At 43.9% G+C, this 14,863-nt stretch overlaps 2 non-coding genes across 2 annotated transcripts; both read left to right on the plus strand.

Annotated features, from left to right (window-relative positions):
* The first annotated feature begins 254 nt into the window (after positions 1–254).
* On the plus strand, positions 255–326 carry Trnae-uuc. The gene has a single exon. It is a non-coding gene; the product is annotated as a tRNA-Glu (tRNA).
* A 4-nt stretch (positions 327–330) lies between these two features.
* On the plus strand, positions 331–402 carry Trnaq-cug. Its single transcript has one exon. It is a non-coding gene; the product is annotated as a tRNA-Gln (tRNA).
* The last annotated feature ends 14,461 nt before the right edge of the window (positions 403–14,863 follow it).

The raw sequence follows: 14,863 nt of genomic DNA on the forward strand, positions 1-14,863 counted from the left end.
ACATAACTAATCAAATAAATAAAGCGAAGTATCACGCAAAATAACTTTAACCAGTGCCGAATTTTTCTATTTTAGTGCAGTACAGGCTTCACGACTACACAACAAATTCTATAGCCTGCAGTGAAAAAGTTATTTGGTAAAATAAGTCGCAATTTTACTTTTGGGCAGCCAGTAAAGATGAAATTCTTGTGCGATCAAAAGGTAGAAGTCAGGGCTCAGTCGTTGCAAACCTCCAGAAAGCAACATTTTCGCGTTCCGGCGTGGTCTAGTGGCTAGGATATCTGGCTTTCACCCAGAAGGCCCGGGTTCGATTCCCGGCGTCGGAAGATTGGTCTCATGGTGTAATGGTTAGCACTCTGGACTCTGAATCCAGCGATCCGAGTTCAAATCTCGGTGAGACCTTTATTTTTTGCTTTCCTTGCTCGATTGTACTTGTTTTACCTTGTGTTGTAACGCTACAAGCGCGAGCTCCTTGCTCTCTGGAACATCTCGGTGGCGCACATGCTCTCGTGCATGCTCTCGTGCACCAAGGGCAGCTAGCTGCCAACACTTTGAGCTCGCGCTTCTAGCCTTCGCTGCGGTACAACATAAGGTGAAAGAAGTATAGATGTATGCCCTTAACTGACGAATGAGAGACAGTTCTTGAATTTGAAGTTTCTACTATATCTTCAACAAAGAAAAGCTTCGCAATCTGTCGTTTAATGCAAAGTTTGACAACTTCCATTTCATACACATGAGCTAGGGAGCCTTCATGTGCGCTTTGCTAGGGTGATGCCACCCTTTGTAATACCACTCGCCGACAAACCAGCAGCCATTTTGTTCCTCGGCGATAATCCGTGGGGCTTATAACCCTCCCGGAAACAAGCACCTTATCTCAGAAGTTCAAAGCAGCGTTGTGGAATCCACGGAGGGAGGATTAGCATTTTTCCCCTCGGATGGGATTACTGATGGACACAAAGGCCACTTTCCTGCGCACGGGGAAACAATGAGAGGAACAAAATGGCGGTGGAAGAGGGTGTGGGAAAGGGAAACAGGCGGTTGGCATCACTCTATGCGAAGCGCACATGAAGGCAGTCTAACATGAGCCATTTGCTTTCCATTCCTTAATTGTAATTCCATTGGCGTAATATCATTACTTTTCTAGGAAGTTCGTATTAGCTAATCTTTATCATTTCTGACTAAAAGTCCGGAGTGGTCAGGTATTCGCCTCTGGGTGTGCTCCGATAAGGACGGCCGTAATAGTGTCCTGCCTATTTTTTTTTTTCAATTAATTTTTTATATGAGGTAGCGAAACCTGTCCACAGTACGGGACAGACCTTATTTTAGCAAGGTACTTTATTGTATTCGTGAGACAGATCGCATTCGAGAGAAGGTTGAAAAAATTACACCATCTTCCCGAGGGGAACCATGGGGTGATGCGGAGCATCGTTCCATCACACTTCATCGGAAGAACGGAGTGAGGTGGAGTCAACAGCGGTGAACTGAACGCGCGCACAAATTGGTTTGCTCTGTATGTTTATACAGCCTTGATGGAGATGCGCCTCAACGGGTAATCAGTATCTTAGCTGTAGATGAGAAATTTAGCCAGTGCAGTACAACCGCTAACCTGGGATTCTTAACGTGCATCACGCAGTAGTCATCACACGAACGCGTGCCGGTACGAAACTCATCCAGATCGAAACGGGCGGGGGTGGCGGGGACTCGAGCCCAGGAGGTTCCCAGCGCAAGCTTTCGCTCCACGCTCCGAGCTGAGACGCGTTAGCCCACTCGGCCACTTCCTCTCCTTGAACGCGCGCAGCGCGCTACCGCTGCTTATATTCAAACTTGAAGGAGAAGAAACTAGAGGAGGAGAGTTGCGCCTGCGCGCGCGGTGTAAGTAGAAGCGAACGCACGCGAAGTGCACGCAGCTGGTAGCTGCTTGCACTTCGCGCAGCAGTTGAAGAGAGAGAGAACGCACGCGCAGCTGTTGGAGAGAGGGACGCAGCTGGTAGCTGCGTGCACTTCGCGCAGCTGTTGAAGAGAGAGAGAACGCACGCGTAGCGAGGAGAGTTGCGCATGTGTAGTGTGACTGCGGACTACGACGCCGCGGGACATAGCCCGAGCAAGAGATACTCCGCATCTAAAAACGATTTTCTTAACTGCACCCACGATGACGCAACTTTGAAGGCCGGAGGAATAAAGATTGCAGCTTTCTACACCGTCAACTCTTTTACGTTTAATGCCCGCATACTTTTCTGCCAGAATTAGTTAAAGTTAACTTACACAAGCATATATTTCAAGCGAAATCAAATGCCAAACTTGGCTTCTGGAGCGAATCTTACATAATGAGGCATTTTTCAGAGAATATCTAAGTCGCTTTAAATTTATATCGTAAAGATTAAACTTTCTGTGTAGAGTGTTTCATGGTTTGTGAACTTTCTACAAATTAATTGGCTTTCTACTGTTGAAAGTGTTTTCTGAATTGCGGCCGAAAATTTTGTCCAATCGAAAAGTCAAAATTTTGCGATTTTTCTGCTGCGATTAAAAAAAAAAATCATTCTGGATTTTATTTAAATCTTACTTGATGGGCTATTGATGACCGATAATTACAAATATGCAAAGCCATGTAGCATTGTTTTGTTAAAAAAAATTGTGTAACCAGGGTACAGAAAAAATTGTGTACCACTACAGAACCGCTGGGGCGTTTCTGTAGTGATATACAAGCGACGCACGCCGAGGTATCCGTACTTGGCCATGAAGCACTATAAAAGTAGCACGTGAACTTGGTTTCATCCCTGATGTGGCTGATATTGCCAATGAAAACTGAACGTTGCGGCGCGTACGATCCTTATTGGGGTGTTATTATGCCCAGTTTATTACATTTCTTTTACAATTTATTACAATTACAATTTATTACAATTAAAATGCCCAGTTTATTACAATTATGCCCAGTGTTACTTAAAGTTTTCCACGACTCTTACAATCGCAAGATGCTCCTACCTTCCTGTTATGACTGTCCCACCGTTTTAATACCTAAAACAAAAGACAACGAACTGATAAAAAAAGTAGAGAATTACAGGCCGATCTCACCGTGCAATGTCGACTATAAGATCTACGCTAAAATAATTAATGAAAGACTTCAGATGGTAATCGAAGACCTTGTAGGTGAGCATCAAACTTCCGGTATACGCGGTCGATTCATTCAAACAAATATCCAACTAGCCCGCTCGGTCCTTGAATATGCATCAGTTAGTAATGGTCAGATTGCGCTAGTTAAAATCGATTTGGCCAAGGCTTTTGATCGCGTGAGTCACACATTGTGGCTTGCAATCCTCCGTCACTTTAATGTGGGCACCGCAGTTTGTGAAGGCGTTAACCTGTGTTATGAGAACAGCTCAACGAGATTAATAGTTAATAACATGCTATCAGATAAAATACCAATAAAATCGTCTGTTAAACAGGGCTGTCCCTTATCTCCTCTTCTTTGTGGCCTGTACCTAGAGCCCTTTTGCCTGAGCATACGTGAAAGCCAGAACATCCGGGGAATCTTGATTAAGCAGGCTGAAGTGAAGGTTCTCGCCTATGCTGACGATGTGGCTGTTTTTAGAAAAAGTGTAAAAGAAGCCATGACCGTAACCGAAAAGTTTTGCAGCATTATACTGGTGCGTCCATGAACCCTGCGAAGTGCAATGGGTATTGGTATGGATCGTGGGCTACCATGCCTTCATCTTTCGCCGGTATAGCCTGGGACCGAGACTCTCAGGTATCTAGGAGTTCTATTATCACATATCAGAAGCGGTAAATCATATTGGACATAGAACGCAACTTGTTCATATTTAGTAGAGCTAGTGTGTGCAACGTGTTTCTTGTGTCCAAGCTCATGTGCGTGTTGCAGGTGATGCATTGTGCTCATACGAACCTTCAAAAATTTCATCGTATATTCGCCACCTTTATTTGGCGTTGATCATGGGAACCTCTCAAGAGAGACAACCTTTTCCTTTCTCTTGAAGCAGGAGGCTTGAATCTGTGACATTTATTTGTCCGACAGGGTGACCACCTTCCTGCTAGTGAAATGCGGGACACGCGGGGCAGAGGGGAGGGGGCACACAACGAACCAAGGCTCTGTTAACACATTTATTATCCCGTACTGTTTATACACCCGCTAATTGTATTGCAGCAATTAAACTCAACTAATTTTCACTACCAGTGATAGATTATTTTGAATGCCAAAGATGTTATTACATGTGCCGAAGTTGAAAACATAAAAATCGACTATACCAGAACACAATGCATCAAATGGAAATAAGAAACAGTAAATATTTTTCTAGCTATTGTTTCCTGTCCACGCTTACTTCTATCAACATGATCCTACACAAATTTTTAACATTATGTTCTTTTTTGACCGTTGCATGTGTGGCTGCCTTCAAAAAAAGAAAAGAAATCCACAGCAAACCTTTCGCATTGGCATGGTGCTACACACATTTTTAACATCATGTTCTTTTTCGACCGTTGCATGTGTGGCTGCCTTCACTAAAAAAAAAAAAGAAAGAGAAAAAGAAATCCAAGGTTAACCTTTCGGATTGGCATGGTGCTACACAAATTTGTAACATTATGTTCTTTTTTGACCGTTGCATGTGTGGCTGCCTTCACTAAAAAAAAGTAAAAAAAAAATATCACAGCACACCTTTCGCATTGGCACGGCAATTTGAAAATAATTACAATATTTTATATTTAAACTTTTGGCGAGAACTTTTTTGCACAATATTTTCCTACCAAAGGGAGAGGCACAACGGCGCATGCGCGTCGGTCCTCTTGCAAGAACGACGGTCGCTTCCCGCAATGCTTGGATAGATCACAGAGCATGGCGCACCATTTCGATTCACACAATTACTAGCGACCTCCTCACTTCCCCGTGGCTCATTTTTCGGCAGCACCGTGAGTTGTGGAGTGAATTTTACGACTGTGAAATGCGGGACATTTTGAAGATTTTGATATTCCTTGCGGGACGCGGGACACGAACCCTCAATGCGGGACAGTCCCGCAAGTCGCGGGACGGGGTCACCCTACCGACAGTTAGTGTCACGTTTCTTTTTTTTTTTTTTTTTAAATGCTGAGCATCCTTTTCTGAGAACCGCTTTCCAGCTACGGCTGGCTAACAGTCTTAATTATTTAATTATTTCTAGTGACGATACATTTGACAGGAAGCCTTGGGGTTTCTTAAAGGACGTTGCATACACGTTAGGTTTTCTTAAGGCACGTTTCTCGTTGGAATACTTGTTCAATGTCACAGGCAAGCAGCTATCAAGAGCGATAATCGATAGCATATTCCCTGTCATTTCTTTATTGATCCTCAAAATGATGTCCTTAATAGGGTGACAAAGATGTCTGTACCGCCATCAACCAAGTAATTTTTCTTCAAACTACATACTTCAACGCTGCCGGTAAAGACTTGGCTCCAAAGCAGGGGAATATATGTTCCATAGTCTGTAAACTGCCGGTTATGCAATAAGCCCGGAACTATAGAACACTATTTTATTTATTGTAATGACGCATTTTTTTTTTCTGGGACGTGCTACAACGAACCTTAAAAAAGGACCTCGACATTACGGATTAAAATATCCGCTTTCTTCGATTTTCCAAGGATGAAGTATAGTTCCATATGACTTGTTTGTACTCTTAGGCCTCCACAGTCTTTGGAAATGTAGAATGATTGATCGAAAAGGTAAACCGCCTCGGACAACAAAATCTATTTTTTGTGGAGCAAGTGTACAACTTCCCGATTTCTTTTATAGGCCAGTGCTATTCTTTTTTGATGCATTGCTGATAGTTGTCTGTTGTTCATTGTTATGATGAAAGTACCTTGTATATAATTTCTTGTGTTCTTTTAAATGTCTTTCTCGCCATTGTATGTACCTGAGGGGGGCTGAGGACCAGTCAAGCTGCTTGGACAGCTTTTTTCCTCAGCCCCCACCATGCTTATACATGGTAAATAAAGCTATTATTATTATTATTATTATAACTACGCAGTGCATATGCAGCGCAAAAAGTTCAACCTGACTGGTTTCCACTTCTCTGTGCATGCATAGGATTGCCAGATTTTCGAAAATTTGTTCGTTTGGGGCTTTATTTAGCTCATTAATTATCTGTCAATCCTCTAGGTCTTTACGCGTAGACATGCCTTGCACCTACGTCACATGATGACGTCGAACACCGGTATCCACCATGCTGGTGGTTGACTCGACGGCTTTTCGCAGCGAGAGCAGTGGTAAACTGCGCCGCGCTCAGCTGTAGCAAATACTTATCCTGACGATCGTCCGATCGTTTCGTCGGCATGCCCCGGGAGACAGAAAAGCCGTGAAGTAAGCGAAAGTACGAGCGGCAGGAAGGGAATGCGGTCGCGGATTACCCAGTTTGCGGGACGCATTTCATAACGGCGGGCGACGGCACTTTTCTACCGTTGTTTACGTTCACGCACGCCTTAGCATCGGCTGTTGCCCGTTCGTGGTGTAGATGGCCTTTGCCTTTCGTTACATAACGCCATTTTCTCGTTTCGAGCGCACCTTCGGGGCTCCCGGCTGAGTACGGGCGATTGTCACGAAGCGAGCCCGGCCAGACGGCGATCGGTCGGCGGCGGCCCCCGTGTGCAAGCTCGCCGAGACGCCGCCACCGGGGCGTGGGTTCGGGCCGTCCGCGAGACGGTAGAATTTGCAAGGAGGGAAAGTATGCAGGCGACCCGGTTAGGAAACATCATATTGTAAACCCTTCATTATTTGATTTGTCGTTGTCTCAGGGTTTAGATTATGACGGTAGCCTTTCGTTGTTTACCAGTATTTCGCAAAATCGTAAAAATTTTTCTACAAGCGACTCCTAGAGCCGTTCGTCAAATGTTGAAGCAAGCAATTCAGCTTTTCTTTCCTTTTCTTTTCTTTTCTTTTTTGCGACACGACAGTTTTTTTTTTTTTTTTTTGGGTTTTAGAACTTCGTCGGCGGCATATTGAAACTTTCTGCTTGTAGCGCGACCGCAGCCATGTCGAAAACTTCTGCTCTAGCGCGATCGCACCAATGCCGAAAACTTCTGCACATACTGGCTCAACGTTATCATCATAAGCTCGGCGCGTTTTTCCAAGCTCACATGTAACGCAACTGGTACCTTTGTTGAAAATAGGGAGGCACTTGCACTTGATCGAATGACGTTTTAGCGAACGTCCACGTTTCACCGAATGACACTTTAGCGAATAGTCGGACGCCGCGAAGCGGCGTTTACGGGTGGCCCAAGTGGGTTCACATTTTTGTAATGAGCCGCCGCAGACTGTCGCCGCGAAGCGGCGTAAGCGCAGCGCGGCGGATGGGTTAACGCGCGCCCCCGTTATTCGCTAAAACGTGGATTCGCTCAAATGTCGTTGTTCGCTAAAACGTCATTCGCTCATGTGATATGGACCCCGGTGTGAAGTCAACCACCAGTATGGTGCGGGGTCCTGTTCTTCCCTAGCGTGACGCAACTTGCAAGATTTTTTTTTTTTGTGTCTTTCTGTTCTTCGTTGGTTGTAGCGTGCATCAATATCAAACCAAATGGCCTAATGTAAAAGATGCCAAGTTTGACTGCGAGATGAATGTGCCTTATACATAATATTTATTGATGCAAATTCACGTTGTCTTGCCTGAATGAAAGGTGTGTTTTGTTATATAACTTCCTTGTAATAAAGATTTAAGAAAAAATCCGGCGTGGTCTAGTGGCTAGGATACCTGGCTTTCAAGAAGGCCTGGGTTCGATTTCCGGCGTCGGAAGTGTTAGGTCTCATCACTCTGGCGATCCGAGTTCAAATCTCGGTGAGACCTTTATTGTTTGCTTTCCTTGCTCTGACTGGAGTTTCTCTATATCTTCAATAAAGAAAAGCTTCGCGTTCTGTCATTTAATGCAACATTTGACAACTTCCACGTCATACACATGAGCCATTTGCTTTCCATTCCTTTATAGTAATTCCATTAGCGTAATATCATTACTTTTCTGGGAAGTTCGTATTAGCTAGTCTTTACCATTTCTGACTAAAAGTCCGGAGTGGTCAGGTATTCGCGTCTGGGTGCGTTCAGATAAGGACGGTCATGGTGGTGTCACGCCTTTTTTTTTTTTTTTTTTGTGAAATTTTTATATAAGGTAGTGAAACCTGTCCACGGAACGGGACAGACCTTACGTTTGCAAGATACTTCATTGTATTCGTGAGAAAGATCGCATTTGAGAGAAGGTTGAAAAAACGATTTTCTTAACTGCACGCACGATGACGCAACTTTGAAGGACGGAGGAATAAAGATTGCAGCTTTCTAGACCGTCAACATTTTTACGTTTAATGCCCGCATACTTTTCTGCCCTAATTAGTTAAAGTTAACTCATTGAAGCATATATTTCAAGCGAAATCAAATGCCAAACTTGGCTTCTGGAGCGAATCTTACATAATGAGGCATTTTTCAGAGAATATCTAAGTCGTTTTAAATTTATAGTGTAAGGATTAAACTCTTTGTGTAGAGCGTTTCAAGCTTTGTGAACTTTTAACAAATTAATTAGCTTTCTACTGTTGAAAGTGTTTTCTGCATTGCGGCCGGAAATTTTGCCGAAATCAAAAAGCCAAAATTTTGTGATTTTTGTGCGGCAATTGAAAAAATAATTATCATTCTTGATTTTTTTTTTTAAATCTTATTCGGTGGGCTATTGATGACCGGTGATTAAAAATATGCAAAGACATGTTGCATTATTTTGGCTTAAAAATGTGTAACCAGGTCGTGGTCGCATCAATTACCGCTGGGGCGTTTCTGTACGTGAGCGACGCTGGCCGAGGTATCCGTGCTTGGCCATATTAATGCCCAGGCACGATGAAGCACTACAAAAGTAGCACGTGAACTTGGTTTCATCCCTGATGTGGCTGATATTGCCAATAAAAACTGAACGTTGCGGCGCGTGCGATCCTTATTAGGGTGTTATACTTGGCTGGTTAGGTGTTCATTGTGCTACCTTTTCAGATTATTCATTTAATATGAGTACTTGGCTGATAAAATCATTTGATTCGACGTTCTAGGTACCGCTAGGACCGGGCGATGTTACGGAAGCTTTTGGTCCGACCAATGATGACCGGTACGTGACGCCACCAGGGTCACATGACGTCACCAGGGTCATGTGACATCATCAGGGCCATGTGACGTCACGAGAGTCACGTGACTCACGAGGGTCACGTGATGTCAAGAAGGAGCAAGGAGGACAGGAGGGGGAGAGGGTACAAATGAGGAGGAGGGGCATACCCTTCCCTTTTCCTCCTCAAGAGCTGCGCTCTAATTCGGCATTACAGGAAGTTGTAAACGTCTTTCACTTTTATTTAACCACTGATAGTACGAATTTGTTGACGAATGAGACAAATGCAAGTACATCTTTATTCAACCGTTTAAGATATAAATGAATTAACGTGATCGCACCCTGTCCGTGTGGAAGGCCGTTAGCTCCCCTGTTCCGTGCCCCTCCGCAGCACGGCCCACCGACCTTCTAGTTGTTTGAGCTCTATTAGTGGCGAGATGTTTTGGTGGCACCCTCGTATGGTTCCCTCTCGTGACGTCATTACCTTAAAGGCCGACGACCAGACCCGAGATTCTGCAAGGCAGAAGATCCTCCTCGTTATGGGGGAGGAGGAAACAGGCAACGGTGGACAGGGTAGAGGGGGGGGGGGCGAGGAGGAAGAGGGGAAAAAGCGGAAGGCGCGACCTGGTCGTCGGTCTTTAAGAACAAGTTCGGTACTGTGTGTGATTAGCATGGTGGAAGCTTGAAATCATTGTGCTCTGAAGGCAACACTGCCTTTTTTTGTCTCATTTCTCAAATTTGTCTCATTTCCATCGATGAAACATCCTTTGCTGACGTCATAGTCAGAATTGGGTCAATCGTGGCAGGCCGACCACAGCGACGCTCTTGATCGCGCGCGCCGCCAATAGGTGAGGTGAGTGCTATAGGTGACAGACACTTAGGAAAACACACTGTTGGCACGAATACAACTTCGCCGTTTTTCTACGTTTCGTTGCGAATGGGTACTGGTGGGCATCAAAATTTACAACTTATGTTAGTTCCCCAATTGAGCTCTTCACAACATTATAATTGTCCCTCAATTCTGAAAAAAAAAAAACAAAAAAAAAAAACCGGAGGTGATTTGTTTGGGCTAACAGTGTCGGACAGCGAACGTACAGTATTAATTGGCAGGAACGTCTCAAGTATAGCAATCAAATAAAAACAATAAACAAACAACCATCAACGATGGATACGTTGACCTCAGTCACCCGATAAAGAGGCTATAGCTAGGATTCCGTGTTTTCGGAGTTTATTTTTCGTCAAATTCGGAGGGTGATTTTTTTTATTTTTGTTTGATTCCAAACTTTCCGAAATTCGGAGCTTAATTTTGCAGTGTTTCCTATGAAAAATAAATGAAAAATATCCGGGTGTTAACGTATACGCTAAAGAAAAATAAAACGCGCTTATATCAATTAACATTTCTTCAGCTGAATTCGATGTTCGTGCCATTGCCATTGGCAATACTAATTTGTCCCGCGGCAAAAGTTGCACACATCTGTGGCTTCGGGAAACGTCGATACCTTAAAACTAAATTCCTGGAGTTAGTCGTTGGGAAGCACGTATTCCTCCTACCATATTCCATGCTATCCCGCGGGTCTAGGACATTTCGGTGTAGGGCGTTTCAGTGTACGGACATTTCGGTGCACGGACTTCCGGTGCACGGACTTTTCGGTCCCCGCGGTCAATCAAAATCACAATTTTTTTGTAGTTTTTTTTAAAAATGTAATAAGCACTATTTTAGCTAGAAATTTATTTTTCTTGCACTTCATAATTTTCTAGACTTGATCATCCATTTACAACACATACGACCAAACTGACTTTGTTAAGCGCAGTGCCATCCTGTGAAGGTATTGGAGACGTTGGACGTTATGGTTCGTTTTGTCGGTGTCTCTTTTCCAACGTACGCACTAGCCGCATCACATGTCGCCGGTGATTTTTAACATTCTCAAGCTTCTTGCTGTTGGGGTTTTTCCTACACAGATTACCAATAATAAAGACCAAACCTTTACAGAAGGCGCCAAGAACACCTGTGTCGACCCAACGCGTAAACACGATGTGATGCGTCTAGTGCGTAAGTCGGAAAACAGACACCGGCAAAACGAAACATAACGTCCAACATATCCAGTCCTCCCGCAGGATGGCGCTGCACCAAACATTCACTTAGGTCGTATATGAGTAAGTGACCGTAAATGGATGACCAAGTCTCCACATTTATAAAGTGCGAAAAAAACCATTTCTGGCTAAAATAATGCTTATTACTTTCAGAAAAAAATAAAAAAGAAATTTCGCGATTTTGATTGACCGTGCACCGAAAAGTCTGTGCACCGAAATGTCCGCGCACCGAAAAGTCCCACACCGAAAAGTCCGTGCACCGAAAAGTCCGTGCACCGAAAAGACCGCACCGAAACGCCCTGCACCGAAACGTCCTACACCGAAATGTCCGGATCCCGGAGGGGTAAAGGATGTAAAAGTAAGTTTCAACTGCCCCCTTCCCAATTTTATGCAATCTCTGTGGTCCATAGCTTTCACTTTTACAAAGAAACACAACCTCCTACTTCCTCTTAAAACACAAATAGTATGGCCCAAACTGGAAACCAATACAGAGGCTTTTGTCGTGAGCCGAAAGCACAATGACATGTCGTCCTGAACCTTGACGAGATAGCGGTAAGGTCGCTTTTGTCAATGATCCGAGATTTGAAAGATAACTGTGTTGGCTTTTTCCCGGGACCTTTGACCTTGTGCGCTGATCGAACTTAATTGTTAAATACTTTATTTTTTTTTTTTGGGGGGGGGGGGGGGGGGGGGCAAGAAAAAAACATAAACATAAAACATAGAAGTTCGGTGTTTACCGGATAAATCAGAGTTGACCAACATTTCACCGGCAGGTGTTCTTCGGAGTTTTTCGGATTTATCCGACAACACGGAACCTTAGCTTTAGCGAATCTCTCTCTCTCTCTCGTGTGCGTGTGTGTGTGTGTATTTGTCAGCACTTTATTATCAAGAGGACACCCCGTCCGGCGTTAGGGAGAGGGCCTGACGGATAGGGCCTGATCTGTCAAACTTATTTTCTGTCCATGCTTGGTTTTTTTAAACCGTCCGTTTTTCAGTCAAGCAATCTTATCGATTCTAGTGTCGAGTTTGGTGAGCGAAAAGATGGGTTTATTTCAATAGATGACGTCAGAATAAACCCGCGCTGGCATCACGGCTTTCATTTAGGGAGGACAGTATTCGTATTCCAGTGACAAAATATAGCATTGTATATATATGATATATAAAAACACACGTTTGCTCGTAATCTTATGATGAAGGATGGCTTTCATCGACTCTGCACCCTTTCCGGGACCTCAGGGTCACTGAGTCTCGAGGTCGCATAGAATTTGCTTGGTGGCAGCGAAAACAAAATGTACATCAATCATTGGCTCAATAGCGCCACGCGCCGCCCGAAGGAGAGGCACAAAGCCTAATACATCCTTTGCAAAATCGACGACGTCGTCACTTTGAGTGCTCTCTTAGAAAGCTTGACCGCGCTCATCCTGCTTTTACCGCGGAAAAAAAGAAAATAAACACACGAACAAGTTGTGTCGAAATCTGTTCATTTAAAAAGAAAGCTTCCGTGGGAAGTGAGCTAACTGAACGTATGCATAGTGTGTATTGAATCATTCAAAGGATTACACTATCGGTGTTTTAAACGCTAAAACACAAATTACAAAAAAAAAATTCTCAGTGACATGCGAGGTTTATGGTATTGACATACGATTGAGGGCCATAATACTCATAAATGAACGAAGGCGAGTATTGACTATTCACGCTCGTGAAATCACCAGCGATTGCGCAGTCTGCGAGCGCATGATAGTGAAGTCGGTTACGTTAAGTCAAGTATACTTTTTCTAAAACGAGTCAGTGAACAAAAATATCGACCATTAATTTTTATTTTAAATAAATATCTTTCATTTAACATGCTGTCGTGCGTTGGATAGATCTGAGAGCTAGTAACCCAAGAGGAGCTCAAAAATCTGAAAATTGTTAGAGCAAGCGTTGAGTTCGCTGGACTTGATTTTTGCCATTAGCAGAAAATAAGACAAAGAGGTATAATGTCAAGACGCATAAATATGCCCTTTCCGAACTTCAGTCCGGCCACTTTGATAACTATCATCATCTATGTGTGTGATCTGTATTGATACTAATGGCGGCCTTTTGGTGGATACCAGTGGATACTGAAGAAAGAATTTGGAGACGCGCCAAAGCGGAGCTTCAATATTCCAGACGTTGGTTCGTTGTCACCGCGACGCTTATGTGCGCTAAGCATTTGAGGGTGTCATGTAAATCCTTGGAACGCTCGGCTTCGGCACTCCCCAGACAGCTCATGCTCATGACAGTAAAATATGGTAAATGCTATGAAGAGTTTTACTAAACTAAGCGCCTCGTGCATAGTGCTCGTTTCTTGACACCATCGAAAATGTTACAAATAGAGAACACCTTGTAGAGCGAAGAACACCGTAAGTTTCCTGCGTCTGCCATTGATGAATAGGTACTAGATCTCAACCGCGATTAGTATACAAAAATGTAGACTGACACATATAAAAATGTAGGATTGTAGAGCCTGTGTATACTGTACATAGCGCGCTTTCGGTTTCTGGTTTTGTTCTAGGCATTACACCACTCTTGTAAATAAAATTTTCTAACCAGAATGACACAAATTCAGTGCCACTAGATGGCACTGAATTTGTGAAAGGGTCTATACACGTATAATCACGGATTGCTTCCACTGGTACAGTGTCTAACTAGTAGCTTATGAGCTATCAAGGACATAGACGTAACAGTGTAGCTCTTCAAAATGATGTGTGATTATAACCACTACATTCTAAAAAACAAAAAAACAAAAAAACAAAAAAAAACATCCGTTTTTGAAAGGTTCTCTGATGCCCCAAGGACTCTTTCAGCTCATGAAGAACTGTTTCGCCTTAAGCAAGTTGCCCCCTGACGCACTAGAAAATCAACTGTGCGATGAAGAACTCTTTTGCATTAAAAACAACAAAAACCCTTTTAGGAGGGGGGGGGGGGCTTTATATAATGTTTTAGGGTGTAAACTATGAACAAGCCGAAGCATCCATAAGAGTGCTTTTGCAACCAGATATTTTTTCAGAGTGTAGCGCAAGCGAAATACCCTAAGACCCGTTCACACATGCGCAACCGAGTACGACCGAGAGAGGCGAGACCTGTTGAAACCTTCTTAAATTTCTTAGGACGAGAGAACACACTGGCACGCTGGCGCTATCTATGCGGTGACCCTCGAACTACATTACACAAGAGCGAAGGTTTTGCGGGATTTCCGAGGTCAAATGTGCGTAATACCATAGTGTAGTAATCTCCTCTACACGGCGGTACGAAAGGAGAGGACGCTAACAGCACTCACATGATGTGGCCGGGTAGGAAGCCGCGGCCCCGCGCGTTCGGGGCTTACGAAGAATGAGACAAAGACATGTTGCCTGCTGGGTGTCCCGTAGTTCTCTGACGTCGCTGACGGACGGCGGCTCTTTTATTAACATATGTCACGTGACATCATAGATGCATAAACACACATAACAACAAGATAAGACAACCCGATAAACTCACCATCAAAGCATACTAAACAGAACACACTTTGCGCCATCTGGTGGCAAAATCACTTATCACAGATCACTACACATAGCCTCCTCTATATAGACGCTTTCAGCGAGTCAGTTACTCGAGCTGCCACCAGTCGGCGCGCCCTTCGCGCGCTTTCCGTGCCGCCATAGCCGCCCTTCAGTT

The sequence above is a fragment of the Ixodes scapularis genome, unplaced genomic scaffold, assembly GCF_016920785.2.
Source record: "Ixodes scapularis isolate PalLabHiFi unplaced genomic scaffold, ASM1692078v2 PGA_scaffold3__209_contigs__length_174095766, whole genome shotgun sequence".
Lineage (NCBI taxonomy): Eukaryota > Metazoa > Arthropoda > Arachnida > Ixodida > Ixodidae > Ixodes > Ixodes scapularis.